This window comes from Eriocheir sinensis, unplaced genomic scaffold, assembly GCF_024679095.1.
Source record: "Eriocheir sinensis breed Jianghai 21 unplaced genomic scaffold, ASM2467909v1 Scaffold1230, whole genome shotgun sequence".
In the NCBI taxonomy this organism is placed as follows: domain Eukaryota; kingdom Metazoa; phylum Arthropoda; class Malacostraca; order Decapoda; family Varunidae; genus Eriocheir; species Eriocheir sinensis.
In genome coordinates this window covers 20922-36499 of record NW_026110553.1, presented here as the reverse complement: position 1 = coordinate 36499, position 15578 = coordinate 20922, and the positions used below count along the sequence as shown (strand labels likewise).

Sequence of the window (15578 nt, the reverse complement as noted above, 5' to 3'; positions counted from 1 at the left end):
TTTTCTATTTTTCAAGAAGAGAACGTCATCATCTCATTTGGCTTAAGATTTAGGCAGAAATAAAAAGGCAATTCTAGAACACTCAAACCCTGAATATCTAAGACAACTTAACAAAAATGGAAATCACTCAAATATGAATTAGGCAATTACTTTTTGTGGGTGACTATATAACCGCGGGTGGTTTGTGTGGGGGAGGGGGTGGAGGAGGAGGAGGGGGAAAAGATAGGAAAGAAGGCCATGCTGTTTGCACCTCTGTGACATGTGCACCGCGGGGAGACTTGACATGAGAGCCCCGCCCCGCCCAACGGTGTTACGACGTCGGGATGACATCAGCTTCACTCACTCACTCTTCTGCCACCACTATGACATGTGCACCTCAAGGGAGGCAGATCCTCAATCCGACTGAACGACAAACAACCCAGACAGTGGTTCAGGCCACCCTAGCCAGCCACATTCCGCCGAAACGGAGTGGAGGTGTCGGCGCAACCCTCCCCACCTTAGGGATGCCGCCCCCAGCTTCATGAGTCCCCACTCCCAAACGGGTGTTACGACGTCGGGATGGTCTCGCCGGATCTCGGGACGGACAGATTCACACAAGGAGGTAAAGGAAGTTGAAGGAGGAGGAGGAGGAGGAGGCAGGCTGAGAAAAGATTAAGGTTCGTTAGAAAGTAAAAAGTTTTTAATAGAAGGCAAAAATGAAGCCAAACCCTCAGAATGTCATAGTGAGGTACTTAACTTAGTAATGCAGAGCTCTTCCTCCTCTTGCTGTGGTCTGGGCAGGGCAGCCCCTTGCTTGCTGTGGAGGGCAGCACTCCCACAGCAGCTGAGGAGAGGGAAGGAAGTGGTCACACCAAGGTCCATATCATTAACCCGGTAGCAGCAACAGGCCAAATTTGTGCCATGATATTTACCCCCCAAAATAGATGATACATAAACTGATCACAAATGCTTTGATATATATTATGAAATGGTTTGTGTGAGGGGTGATTTTTTCTCATTTTTCTCACTTGGAGGGACCGTTAAGAAACATCAACCCCGCTGCTACCGGGTTAAACCACCCCTGGGAATGCCTGAAACTCCTATAAAAGCCTTAAAAATGTGAGCTTGGGCGCCAAAATATTTAAGAAAATGACCCAGAGAAGCTGGCAATGATTCGAACACATGAAGAGAGGAGAGGGCGGAGTGCTGAGGATGGTGGAGGATACTGAGGTACCTAGAGGGAGGACAGTTAGAAGACCCAAGGATAACATGGAGAGGAACAGTGACACAAGACCTGGAAGTGTTAGAAAGAGGAAGGATTAGCATTGGACCCAGCAAAATGGAGGAGCATCAAGGCAAGTCCGCCATCAAGACTGGAAGGACTATAAACAAAGAAGAAGGAGAATATGGAGCAGCTAACAACTCTGTGTATATCTGAGGTAGTGTTAGAGGCAACCAAACCAAGGAAGTTCTGTTTTTGGTGGCACCTGGCGGCTGAATTCTTGCTAGAGTGGTGTTGGGTTACTTGGCCAAAGTGACATAGATGAGCGCTGAGGCCATATGCAGCTTTAGCCTATGCCCCAAAGCTTTCCATGAACACCTCCATACAAAACAGCAATAGAGAAGGAATTAACACCTTGACCGTGGATTTCCTACAAGAGGACATCACCAAGCTACAGGAATGGAACAAAAAGTGGCTCCTACAATTCAATGAGGAAAAATGTAAAGTCCTGCACCTTGGGAGGGGATATCCAGCACACCAATACCACATGGGAAACACTCCACTATCCACCACAGAGCCAGAGAGAGACCTGGGAGTGTATGTTACCAGGCTACCAGTGAAGGGATATCCAGCACACCAATACCACATGGGAAACACTCCACTATCCACCACAGAGCCAGAGAGAGACCTGGGCAGGCTACCAGTGAAGGGATATCCAGCACACCAATACCACATGGGAAACACTTCACTATCCACCACAGAGCCAGAGAGAGACCTGGGAGTGTATGTTACCAGGCTACCAGTGAAGGCCAAATCCATGCCAATCGCAGTGGCCGGGTTAAAAGTGTCACAAGTAAATTAAATATGAATGGTAAAAATCCAGGATAAAGAGATAGAGCTCACCTTTCTGTTCCTGCGTCTCTGCTTCTTGTCTCTTGCCTCCCTGTGCTCGAGTCGTCTCTCCCTCCGCCTCCCTTCACCTCCTCGTCCTAGTGCTCCTCCTCCGTTCCCCGGCCAGCCAGGGGAGGAGGAGGGGAAGAGAAGAGACAAAAATTAGTGCACATCCCTAAATAGAGGGTGCAAAACCTATTACAATCTCGCCACCTTCGTAAAGAAACCGCCCAAGTCGTTATTTTCTATTTTTAATGAAGAGAACGTCATCATCTCATTTGGCTTAAGATTTAGGCAGAAATAAAAAGGCAATTCTAGAACACTCAAACCCTGAATATCTAAGACAACTTAACAAAAATGGAAATCACTGAAAAATGACTTAGGCAATTACTTTATGAGGGTGACGATATAACAGCAGGAGGTGTGCAGGGGAGGGGGTGGAGGAGGAGGAGGGGGAAAAGATAGGAAAGAAGGCCATGCTGTTTGCACCTCTGTGACATGTGCACCGCGGGGAGACTTGACATGAGAGCCCCGCCCCGCCCAACGGTGTTACGACGTCGGGATGACATCAGCTTCACTCACTCTCTCTTCTGCCACCACTATGACATGTGCACCTCAAGGGAGGCAGATCCTCAATCCGACTGAACGACAAACAACCCAGACAGTGGTTCAGGCCACCCTAGCCAGCCACATTCCGCCGAAACGGAGTGGAGGTGTCGGCGCAACCCTCCCCACCTTAGGGCTGCCGCCCCCAGCTTCATGAGTCCCCCCACTCCCAAACGGGTGTTACGACGTCGGGATGGTCTCGCCGGATCTCGGGACGGACAGATTCACACAAGGAGGTAAAGGAAGTTGAAGGAGGAGGAGGAGGAGGAGGCAGGCTGAGAAAAGATTAAGGTTCGTTAGAAAGTAAAAAGTTTTTAATAGAAGGCAAAAATGAAGCCAAACCCTCAGAATGTCATAGTGAGGTACTTAACTTAGTAATGCAGAGCTCTTCCTCCTCTTGCTGTGGTCTGGGCAGGGCAGCCCCTTGCTTGCTGTGGAGGGCAGCACTCCCACAGCAGCTGAGGAGAGGGAAGGAAGTGGTCACACCAAGGTACATATCATTAACCTGGTACCAGCGAACGGTGAAATTTTGCCATGATATAAACCCCAAAATAGATGATGCATAAACTGATCACAAATAAGTTGATGTATATTGTGAAATGGTTTGCATGAGTGATGATATTTTTCTCATTTTTCTTGCTTAGAGGGAGTGGCCTTTAAGAAACATGTTCCCCGCAGCTACCACCAGCGGGTTAAACAAAGCAGGTTTCCATTACAATTAAATATTTCCAAAAAAACAAAGAGATTACAGGTTTTCATGAGTCTCCGTTCCAGATGCAGAGGTCTTGAAAAACTATCACCGGCATCACAAAACAGTACACAAGAATCCCAGTACACTCAATCAACCAATCAATAATGGCATACGCAGGGGGGCATGTCGCTTCACCCACCCTACGACACTTAACCCAGGAGTGTCAGCTGAGATAAGGGAAACTAATCCCATCACTTATACCTCCTTACTGGGATATAATAATAATAATCTTTTGTATATAGACATAGAAATAACTCCATTGGACTTGATATTCCGCTGAGGCAATACTACAGCATGTTTAAGGCCGCAGCAGCATACCTAGTTGATATATTAATGAAAACCTTGTAATTTATAAGTAAATCTTGGTGATAAATTTGCAAAGAACAAAATACCTGGCTGAAATATTAAATGAAAACCTTGCAAATATATAGGTACAGAAGACTGAGAATATGGTTGAAGGGAGGAGGAGGAGAAGGAAGAGGAGGAGGAGGAGGAGGAGGAGGAGGAGAGGAAGAGAAGAGAAAAGGAAGGAAAGGAGAAGAAAAGGAAGGAAAGGAAGAGAAGAAAAGGAAGGAAAGGAAGAAAGAAAAGGAAGGAAGAAAAGGAAGGAAAGGAAGAGAAGAAAAGGAAAGGAAGAGAAGAAAAGGAAGGAAAAGGAAGAGAAGAAAAGGAAGGGAAAGGAAGAAAAGAAAAGGAATGTAAAGAAAGAGAATAAAAGGAATGGAAAGGAAGAGAAGAAAAGTAATGGAAAGTAAGAGAAGAAAAGGAAGGTAAAGGAAAGGAAGAAGAAAAGGAAGGAAAAGAAGAAGAAAAGGAAGGGAAAGGAAGAGAAGGAAGGGAAAGGAAGAGAAAAGGAAGGGAAAGGAAGAGAAGAAAAGGAAGGGAAAGGAAGAGAAGGAAGGGAAAGGAAGAGAAAAGGAAGGGAAAGGAAGAGAAGAAAAGGAAGGGAAAGGAAGAGAAGAAAATTAAGGGAAAGAAGAAAAGGAAGGGAAAGGAAGAGAAGAAAAGGAAGGAAAGGAAGAGAAGAAGGAAGGAAAGGAAGAGAAGAAAAGAAGGAAAGGAAGAGAAAAGGAAGGAAAGGAAGGGAAAGGAGAAGAAAAGGAAGGGAAAGGAAGGGAAAGGAGAAGAAAAGGAAGGGAAAGAAAGAGAAGGAAGAAAATAACAAAATAAGGGTAGAAAGAAAGAGGAGGAATGTAGAGAATGGAAGAAAAGAAGGGAGAGGAAAATACTAAGAGAAGGAGGAACAAGGGAAGAGAAGGAAGGGAAGGAAGAAGAGGAAATATATTACAAATGAAAACCTTGCAATATATTAGTAAAGAAAACCTTGGTAACAGTTAATCAAATACCTGGTTGATAAAAGTGAAAACCTTGTTAGTATATAAGAAAACCTACCTAGTTGACAGAACAGTAATGGCACATAGTAAATATAGTACCCAGTTCATACAATAATAGTACCTAGTTGACATAATAGTACTGAAAACCTTTGCTTTCTATCATACACCCATACAGCAGGTAAAATCACATACACACCTTTCGTAGAGCTGCCCTGCCGCCAATACTCCATCCCGGGTCACTTGTACAGGCGCCGTAACCAGGTCAGTTCAGTGCAGTGTAGTTCGGAGGGAGTGCCTTTGCAGCGGCCCCTCTAAATGGTCTTCTTGTGCCTGGTTGTGCTGCCTTTTCTTCTTCAATTTTAAGCGATTCTTCTAAAAGTCTTGAGTATATTTAATTTCCTCCCTTCTGTTTGTTTCCAGTTCTGTTCGGAGGGTTGCCTTTGCCCCTCTAAATGGTCTTCTTGTGCTTGGTTGTGCTGCCTTTTCTTCTCCAATTTTTAGCGATTCTTCTAAAAGTCTTGAGTATATTTAATTTCCTCCCTTCTGTTTGTTTCCAGTTCTGTTCGGAGGGTTGCCTTTGCCCCTCTAAATGGTCTTCTTGTGCTTGGTTGTGCTGCCTTCTCTTCTCTGATTTTTAAGCGATTCTTCTAAAAGTCTTGAGTATATTTAATATCCTCCCTTCTGATAAAGTTTACAGTTCAGTTCAGTGCAGTTCGGAGCCTCCACTTCTTGATTTTCTTGTGCCTGGTTGAGTGCTGCCGTCTCTTCTCAGATTTTAAGCGATTCTTCCAAAATTCTTGCATATATTTAATTTCCTTCCTTCTGTTTATGCATGTTTCAAGTTTCTTGATTAAAGCTGCAATATGGTAGTAGTAGTAGTAGTAGTAGCAGTAGTAGTAGTAGTCTGTGTAAAAGGGAGGGGTCCAGTAACCTGTGTATTGTAAAGGAGGTCAGTTTTCTTTTCTTCTTCCCCATTCTTCTGATCAGGTCTTTCTTGACTTCACAGTCTTATTGCTTCTTTACATAACAATAGTTCTAAAATGTCCACCTTGTTTTCTTGGTATGGCTGTGCTAGTATTGTGTGCAGTAGCATGTCGTGGTAGGTATTGGGTGGTGTAATCTTCTGTTTCTGCCCCTTACATGTTGTGTCAGGGCAACTGTGGAAGAAGGAGAATAAGAGTTATAGGCTGGTATTACAAGACACTTTGCCATATCACATCAGCTATTTCTAAAGGACAAAGAGGGGATCCATCAGGTTCTATAGGTTCCTGGTACAGAAGAAGGGTCAGACTACCACCAGGGTCATAAAACTATCCCTGGAAATGCCCACAACTCCTACAAAAGCCTTGGCAAATATGTGTGTTCAGATTGGGAACATCTAGTGCCAAACCTCGGCCTCTTCTTGTGAAACAAACAGACACTGAAGCTAAGAAAACTTTATTCAAAAACATCAAAAACTTGCGTGCCAGCCCTTTGTATAAATCAGTGAGGGTTACCCATGACCTTACTAAGAGAGAGAGAGATCACGAGGCAGCCTTATGGAATGAGGCAAAAAACCTGTACACTGCAGGGAAAGGGAAACATATAGTGGTTGGGCCACCATGGCACAGAAGGATTGTGAAAGTAAGGGGACACCAAAATCCAGCGGAGACCGAGAACTCAGCCTCCTCAAACACGGCCTAAATAAACTACCAAAGGACATTAGTACTCTAAGTTCAGTAGACATTAAGGATATTCTCATTATGTTTAGTAACGTAGATATTTTTAGTTTAGATAAGAGGCTTGAATTAAAATGCAGACGGGAAAATGGAGAGAACACCTCAGGTAATAGCCCTCCAAGAAGTTAAACCAAAACACTACAGGTATGACAGAACTACTGCCGAATACTCTCTGGAAGGATATGATATCATTGAACAAAATTTACACAATGAAATAGGGAGGGGCTTAATTATATATATCAAGAAGGGCATGAAATATAATACAGTTGAATTGAAGGTCAATTATAATGAATACTGTGGCATTGAAATGGTATGCTGTGGTGCAAAATTATTGATTATGTCTGTCTATAGAAGTCCAAACAGTGACATGGACAATAACAATAGTTTGCTCCAGCTGATGAAGGAAGTAAGTGATAGCAGGGTGCAATATAAAGTATTAATAGGGGACTTTAATCTTCCTCAAGTCAAATGGAACAACTACACCACAGAAACTGGAGCAACAGAATTTAGCACACTGTTTGTTGAAAAGGTACGTGATTGTTTTTTCACCCAACATGTTGAGGACGTAACACGGATAAGAGGAGGCAACACAGGCAATACACTTGATTTGATATTCAGCAATGATGACTCAATAGTAGATGATATTGTGTTAGATACACCGCTTGGAAAAAGTGACCATGCTTGCATTACTTTTGCTGTAGCCACACACGAACTAGAGGACAGAAGTAAGAGACAAGTGTACATGTACGAGAAGGCAGACTATCAACTTATGAAAAATCGTCTCAATATAGATTGGGAAGAGTTTTTGTCACAGGAAATAACCGTCGATTACAAATGGAAGAAATTTATTAACAAATTGCAGGAGGTTGTGGAAGAGTGTACCTAAGAAACATATTGGAGATATAGAAAAGATGAGGAAAAGAACAAACGAGTCATTGCCAATGAGTGACAAGCTGTGGTCAAACATAAAGGGAAAACAACGGTTATGGGAAATGCTAAAGAAAAAAAGACAGGAAAACAACACAACTATGGCAGTGGATATTGAGAAGGAGTACAGAAGAATAAACAATCAGGTTAGACACCAAACAAGAAATGCTGTGAAACTCAAAGAAAGAGAAATAGCGAAGAATATTAAAGAGAACCCCAAAATCTTCTGGAAATATGTGATGTCCAAGACAAGAACCAAATCACGGATTGGAGACTTATATAAGGATGAGGAGAAAATTGAAAAAGCAACAAGTGATACAGAAAAGGCAGATATATTATCTGAACAGTTTGCTGGGGTTTTATTAATGAACCTGATGGAAACTTACCAGTAGCTGACATCAAAGAGGCCCCAAGATTTGATAATGTGAAATAACACAGGATAAAATAAGGAAGGTAATAGAAAACCTTAAAAGAAACAAGTCACCTGGACCTGACGGGATACACCCTAGGATCATAAAGGAATTGAAGGAGACACTGCTGGAGCCTTTGAGGATACTATACAGCAGTTCATTGCAGGATGGTGTGGTACCAGAAGACTGGAGGGTAGCTCACATCACAGCCATTTTTAAAAAGGGGAATAAATGTGATCCAGGCAACTATAGGCCGGTCAGCCTTACTAGTATATTCTGCAAGATGATGGAGTCACTTTTGAGAGAGGAAATTATTGCACACATGAAAATGAACAATCTCTTTAGTAATAAGCAATTTGGCTTCATCTCGGGCAGATCGACGGTGCTGCAACTTATCAAAGTGCTTGACGCATGGACTGAGGCTCTTGACGAGGGGCTGGCTGTGGATGTGGTTTACCTGGATTTCATGAAGGCCTTTGACAGAGTCCCACATAAGAGATTAATGAAGAAAGTCTCCAGCTATAGAGTGGAAGGCAAGGTGCTCAGATGGATTCATAGTTTTTTGACTGGTCGGAAGCAGAGGGTCCTGGTCAATGGCGAGGCATCAGCATGGAAGGACGTGACAAGTGGAGTGCCACAGGGCTCGGTGCTGGGTCCTTTGCTATTTGTAATGTTTATAAATGACCTGCCGGATTCAGTCAAACATGACAGCCAAGTGTTCCTGTATGCAGACGACACTAAGATTTTTAGAAAGATAAAGGAAAGGGAAGATTGTGACAAGCTGCAAGAGGACCTAGATGAGCTCAAAGGATGGACAGAAAAATGGCTCATGAATTTTCACCCAGACAAAAGTAAACACATGAGGATTGGGCAATCAGAAATTGAGGACAAAGTTTATAATATGTACAGTAAAATCAATAAGACCAGGGTAGAAAAGGACATAGGTGTGGTCATTGATAACAAGCTCATGTTCTCAGACCACCTGGCCGAAAAAAATTAACAAGGCGAATAAGATTGTGGGGCTGATAAGAACTTTTATTCACCTTGGCCCTGCAGTATTCAAGACACTCTACACTGCATTGGTAAGACCCCATTTAGAATATGCCAACCAGGTATGGAGTCCACACCTGGTGAAGGATGTTGAGGCTGTGGAGAACGTGCAGCGAAGAGCAACGAAGCTGGTGCCTTGCCTGAAAGACCTGCCACACTGGCGGATTTGGGGGGCCATGGCCCCCCAGGAGCTATGGTGGCCCTTAGAGCTATGGTGGCGCCCCTAGGAGACCAAATAATTAAAATTTAAATTGGAATACATAATATTCCTTGGCATTGATCAATAGGAAAATATTATGTTCCATTAAAAAAAAGGCTCACCAGGGGGTGATGTTACAGAATGGTAATGTGATAAACCCAGAAAATGATGGAAACTTTAGACACTTGTTGAGGTATAGGATAGATGCTGGAGATAAGGCTTTTGAACAACACATCAGAAACTGTAACATCCATAAGCTGCCAACATACATCAGCAAGACAACACAAAATCAGTTACTCACTACAATGTGCAGCCTTCTCAAGGAGGATATTATCCGTGATGTCAACTCTGCTGAGTTTTGGAGCATACTGGTGGATGAGTCAACAGATCGTCAGACAAGAGAGCAAATGGTTGTTGTGGCACGGTATGTAAAATGTAATGCTGATGGAAATTATGTAGTGCAAGAGGATCCTTTTGCTGTGGTGGACGCCTTTGAAAGGACAACAGATGTTTCAAGTCCAGTTGATGGAAATGAAGTGAAGTTAGATGGAGTCACTCTTGGCAAAATAATACTCTCTGAAATGAACAAAGCAACCTTGGATGTCAAACGCTGTGTTGGGCAAGGTTATGATGGAGCAGCTGCACTGTCAAGCATGGTATCTGGTGCAGCTATGATTGTGAAGGAATCAGCCCCGTACGCCGATTATTTTCACTGTGTCTCCATGCAACCAACCTCTCTTGCTCAAAGTGTTTAACAGTTACCACAATCAGAAATGCACATGGCATAATGGCAGCTGTGATTAACCATTTTAACAGCAGTGCCAAACGTGTTGCTTTGCTCAAGAAACATGGAGAAGAAAGTGAATGTGACAACATCAATCTCTTAACTCTGTGTACCACTCGATTTGTTGAAAGACACACTGCAGTATCACGCTTCTGGAAATGCCTACCTACTATAGTTTCTGCACTTCATGAGATGATGACATGGGCAGACAGAGAAGCCAGTTCAAAAGCCAGCAGTCTTCTAGCTTCCTTAGAAAGAACAGAAACATTAGTCTCATTGGCTTGCCTCCAAGCTATATCATCAGTTATGAAACCATTATGTGCCGCACTGCAAGCAAAGGGAGGTGATATCACCCAAGCATTAAAACTACTGAATGCCACAAAATCTGAGCTACAATCTATGCGTGAAAGCAGTGAGACATCGTTTGCAGAGATTTTCAAAGATATTGAGGCCACAGCAGAGAAATTGGGAGTTGAAGTGAAGAAACCTCGTCTTCCATCTAGATGCATTTACCGAAGCACAGGAGCATCCAGTGAAGACACAGTAGACACTAAATCATATTACAGAATTAATGTTCACATTCCAGCACTTGATGCAGTGCTCAGAGATTTTCGTGAAAGGTTCGGTAAGCACACTGAACTGTCTGCTGGACTGAGCTCTCTCATTCCTAGTATTGTGAGTGACAAGTCATGGGAGGATGTACAACCTGCATTTGTCAAATATGGCCCACCGATGAAAGATAACCCAATAGAATCTTCTGTAAGAGACGAGTTCAAGATTTGGCAGAGGCATTGGTCATCATGTGAGAAAAAACCTACAACAGCAGTGGCAACAATCAATGAGTGTAAGGGTATGGAAGCTGTATTTCCCAATATGCTGACTCTACTAACTCTCTTAGCCACACTCCTGTGTCAACTTGTGAGGCATAGAGGATGTTCAGCAAGGTTGACTGTACGTGCTCTGCTATCAGGAGCACAATGTCCGAAGAGAGATTGGAGGCCCTTGTTCTGCTCCAAACACATCGCAATCGTCTTCCTTCTACAGAAGCTGTAATAGGTAGGTTTTCCATGTCTGCTTTAAGGAAATTATCATTTACCTTGTAGAGTCTTCATGAGACCCCAATTCATTGCAGACTGCATGGTAACACTGGTTGCTTATGAGTTGAGTTACGAGATTCATTACATTCATTTGCTCAGAAGTCCAGAATAGCTTTTAATTTAATCTCAGTTCGGTTGTATTGATTAGAGAAAGAAACCTTAAGTTAGTTCTAGTCAGTCTACAATTTAACAAAACCCTATCCATTTTTCAATGCAAATTTTACAAAAAATACGAATACTACTATTATCCCCTTCAAGCACTAAAATCTTCGTCATCTCTTTTCTGACCATTATTAGATCATTTTATTCAGATTTGAAAGAGTATATTAAAGCCAGATTGAAAGGTATATTTCTTTGATTAGAAGAATTTCCTTGGGCAACTGTACATGAATGATTTGTATATAAGCTGCCAACTGTAGGGATTTGGTGCCAGGTGCCCTGCATTATATTCTTAGTTACTACTACAGTATATTTTGATTTTACCGATTGATTGTACGTTTAACTATCATAATCATTCATCCTATAACATTTTCAAATGGATTCAGGTACTAGTAAAATCCATGGAATAATTACTCATTGAAAGTATGAAAACTTGCAAGTAAAATTATTTATGTTTTAAATTTTCATTAACTATTATTGATGTTTACTTCTATAAATATTTTTGATTAGCAAGTATTTTTTTTTTACCTATTTCAATCTTCTTGTGAAAAAAATATCAAATGAACTTTCTAAATAGCAAAACACTTATTGTTAAAACACAGGATTTTTTTCTGAAAGGCCTTGCTCATGGTGCTTTAAAAAGCACATAAAATACTTCAAAATCTCAAAACTAGTTGATTGCCTGCTTGCTCGCCGATCTCTCTCACCAAAAATTCAAAGCGCCCCTATCCTCTTTGGCCCCCCCCAGGAAACCTCCCTAGATCCGCCTATGCTGCCATATGGAGAGAGACTGAGACAGCTTGAGTTGCCCACACTGGCATATAGAAGATCCCGGGGAGACCAAATTGAAACTTTTAAAATTGTAACCAGGAAATATGATATAGATTGTACAGAGGGACTTTTTGATTTAAAGGAAGATAGCACCACGGGGAAACTCTAAGAAAATCTTTAAACCAAGAGCTAGGCTGAATGTTCGGAAGTTTTCATTCCCCAACCGGGTGGTTAATACCTGGAACAGTTTGCCAGAGTGGGTAGTGAACGCTGACTCAGTAGAGAGTTTTGAGGCAAAACTCGATAAATTTTGGAAAAATCAAGAACAAAAATTTTCATATAGAGCACAAATAGTCACCACGCGCAGCCCACACAGTGTTCAGGCTGCTGAACTGGAGCCACAGGCCACTTAAGGCCTCTTCCAGGGAATCTTCTGTATCTGTGAGTATCTGTGAGTGTTCTTGGGCGGGGAAATGTCTTGTAATGCGACCCAGACACGGTCCCATCACGCAGATGGCTTGCCAGGTAACACAATACGTAACACTGTCCCTGAACACACGTCACATGCCTTCCCCGCCCGTCACAATGCGTAGACGTAACACAGTACCATACAGCACCGTGACGAAGCTATATAGTGTGGCAGGTTACGAAATGATAACGGAACACTAGTCTAGGATATGAAATCACTGTTTCTGGCACTGCGTAACACCTTCAACCCGTCACACGCCTCCCTGACCGTCACCTTAATGCGTAGACGTAACACAGTACCATACATCACCGTGACGAAGCTATATAGTGTGGCAGGTAACGAAATAACGTAACACTCGTCTAGGGTACCCAAACACTGTCTGGCAATGCGTAACTTTCAACCCGTCACACGCCTCCCTGACCGTCACCTTAACGCGTAGACGTAACACAGTACCATACATCACCGTGACGAAGCTGTATAGTGTTGCAGGTAACGATATAATAACGTAACACTAGTCTAGGGTACCCAAACAGTCATTGGCACTGCGTAACACTTGCAACCCGTCACACGCCTCCCTGACCGTCACCTCAAGACGTAGCCGTAACACAGCACACAGGAGCACAGTAACACAGCTGTAGAGTTAGTCACGCATGCAAATAACAACGTGTAAGTCTCTCACCTCAAAATATATATTAACCACGGCGCTGCCAAGACTGCCCGGCGGTCACCTCAACACTGGACGCCACACAGCCCTATTACGCACTTATATCATTAACCCAGCAATAATATAATGACTCAAAGCACTGTCTCACCTCAAATTACACTCCACAAGTCCCTGGCAAGCTCGTGGAGGCAAGAAATTGTGGGAGCCAGCGGGGCCATGGTGTGGGGTTGACAGGTGGCCATGACTGTGTGGACGCGAAGACTCCCAGCCAATCAGCGCACAGGAAGCTCCGGGCAGCCAATCAGAGCACAGAATAGGACGCTGCCCTCTCCAAAGCCAAATATATATTATAGTTATTTCCAAGCCTGTTTTAAGCCTTACAATGTTACTATGGCTTTCCGGGAGGTTAGAATTAGTCTTTGCACAGTTTAATTATGGTTTCCTTGGAGCTTTGAAGGTTTAGAGGCGTGAGTGTGAAGGAGCGAGAAACTGTCGGGTCCGTACACACATATATAGTTATTTCCAAGCCTGTTTTAAGCCTTACAATGTTACTATGGCTTTCCGGGATGTCAGTTTTAGTATTTGCACACTTTAATTATGGTTTTCTACGAGTCTTGAAGGTTAAGAGGCGTGTGTGTGAAGGTGCAAGAAATTGGCGGCAAAGATTCTTATGAGGGAAGCCGTCCTTTGCACCGCGACCAAGCCTGTTTAAGCCTTACACTCTTACTATGTCTTAACAAGAGGTTACTTTTAGTCTTTGCACACTTTAATTATGGTTTTCTACGAGTCTTGAAGGTTAAGAGGCGTGTGTGTGAGGGAGCAAGATTTTGGCGCCAAAGTTGCAATGAGGGGGAAGCTGCTGACCTGGTGCCGCGACCAATCACAGAGCAGGAAAAAAAGGCGGGGAGCTCACAGCCAATCAGCGCACAGCAAGGCCCCCAGGACAGCCAATCAGAGCAGAGAATAGGGACGCCCCCCATTTCCCGCTCAAAATCACTCAAGAAAGCTACACACAGATATATTATAGCCATTTTCAAGCATTTTTAGAGGCTTAAACTTAATTATGGCTTTCCTGGAGACTAGTTTTGATATTTTCACACTTTAATTATGGCTTTCCGGGAGCTGTGAAGGTGAATTAACGTGTCTAAGAGGGAGAAAGCGGTGGGCGTCTTCATACCTCGTCGAATTATTAATAAAACCAAAACTTACCGGCGTGGAAATATAATATGGATAAAATTAAATTAAAACTTACCTGAAACTTGCTTGGTCCGTATAGTAATAAGGGAAATATGAGTAACGAAGCCAGTCAGAATTAGTTTGTCTTACAGGAATATAAAATCACACTAAAAACCATAAATTACTGATAAAATGTAACAGATATGGATAATTAATGTAATAATGAAGGTAATACTGAAGGAATAAGTGATAAGGGAAATAAATAAGTTAACCAGAATCTCGATAAAGCATAAAAAAAACACTGCAAACCATAAATGACTTCGAAAATATGAAATAAATTAATAAAAAGAAACTATCACAGGAATATCTAAGTTTACCCTCGCAACACACACTCGCTCACACACACACACTTCAACCTTATAACGTGACCGCCTCGCCCCGTTTCTGCCCCCAGCTATTATCTTACCTTAATTAAGTAGTGCTATTGCCTAATAACCGGGCTGCGGCGTTATAATCGTGAATATTTGGCGCCATCGTAAGGAGCGTCTTGCCGTGCGTCTGCTCGGAATGGAGGTCGGCCCGGGAATGGCGCCAAGGCTCGCTTCCCCGCCAAGCTTAGTATCTCAAACACGCTTATTAATGATCTTACGCAGGGACGAACTATAAATTAATGACTATAAAAATACAATAATATAGCTCATTACCGTAAAGCTGAAGGACATTTTAAATACACGAATATTCCAGGAAAGAACCGTCGACGCGCTGACCCCGCCAAATTTACCATAGTGCCTCCCCCAAGTGTATTAATGATCTTACGCAGGGACGAACTATGAATTAATGACTATAAAAACACAATAATATAGCTCATAACCGTAAAGCTAAAGGACAATTGAAATACACGAATATTCCAGAGAAGAACCAACCGGGAATGGCGCCAACTCGCACCCCCGCCAAACTTTGTATCTCAACCACGCTTATTAATGGTCTTACGCAGGGAGGAACTATGTATTAATGACTATAAAAACACAATAATAGAGCTCATTACCGTAAAGCTAAAGGACATTTTAAATACACGAATATTCCAGGAAAGAACCGACGGTCTGACCCCGCCAAATTTACCATAGTGCCTCCCCCAAGCGTATTAATGATCTTACGCAGGGACGAGCTATGAATTAATGACTATAAAAACACAATAATATAGCTAATAACCGTAAAGCTGAAGGACATTTTACGAATATTCCAGGAAAGAACCGACGCGCTGACCCCGCCAAATTTACCATAGTGCCTCCCCCAAGCGTATTAATGATCTTACGCAGGGACGAACTATGAATTAATGACTATAAAAATACAATAATATAGCTCATAACCGTA

The 15578-nt window shown here is 42.7% G+C and overlaps 1 long non-coding RNA gene across 2 annotated transcripts; it reads right to left on the bottom strand.

Annotated features, from left to right (window-relative positions):
• Nucleotides 1-748: 748 nt before the first annotated feature.
• On the bottom strand, nt 749-15083 carry LOC126989599 (uncharacterized). Of its 2 annotated transcripts, none has more exons than XR_007743499.1 (4): nt 14674-15083; nt 4980-5940; nt 2105-3156; nt 749-823 (listed from the first exon to the last, which is right to left on the bottom strand). It is a non-coding gene; the product is annotated as an uncharacterized LOC126989599 (long non-coding RNA). The 2 variants fall into 2 exon arrangements; XR_007743500.1 differs by lacking the exon at nt 14674-15083 and adding an exon at nt 13180-13304.
• Nucleotides 15084-15578: the final 495 nt, after the last annotated feature.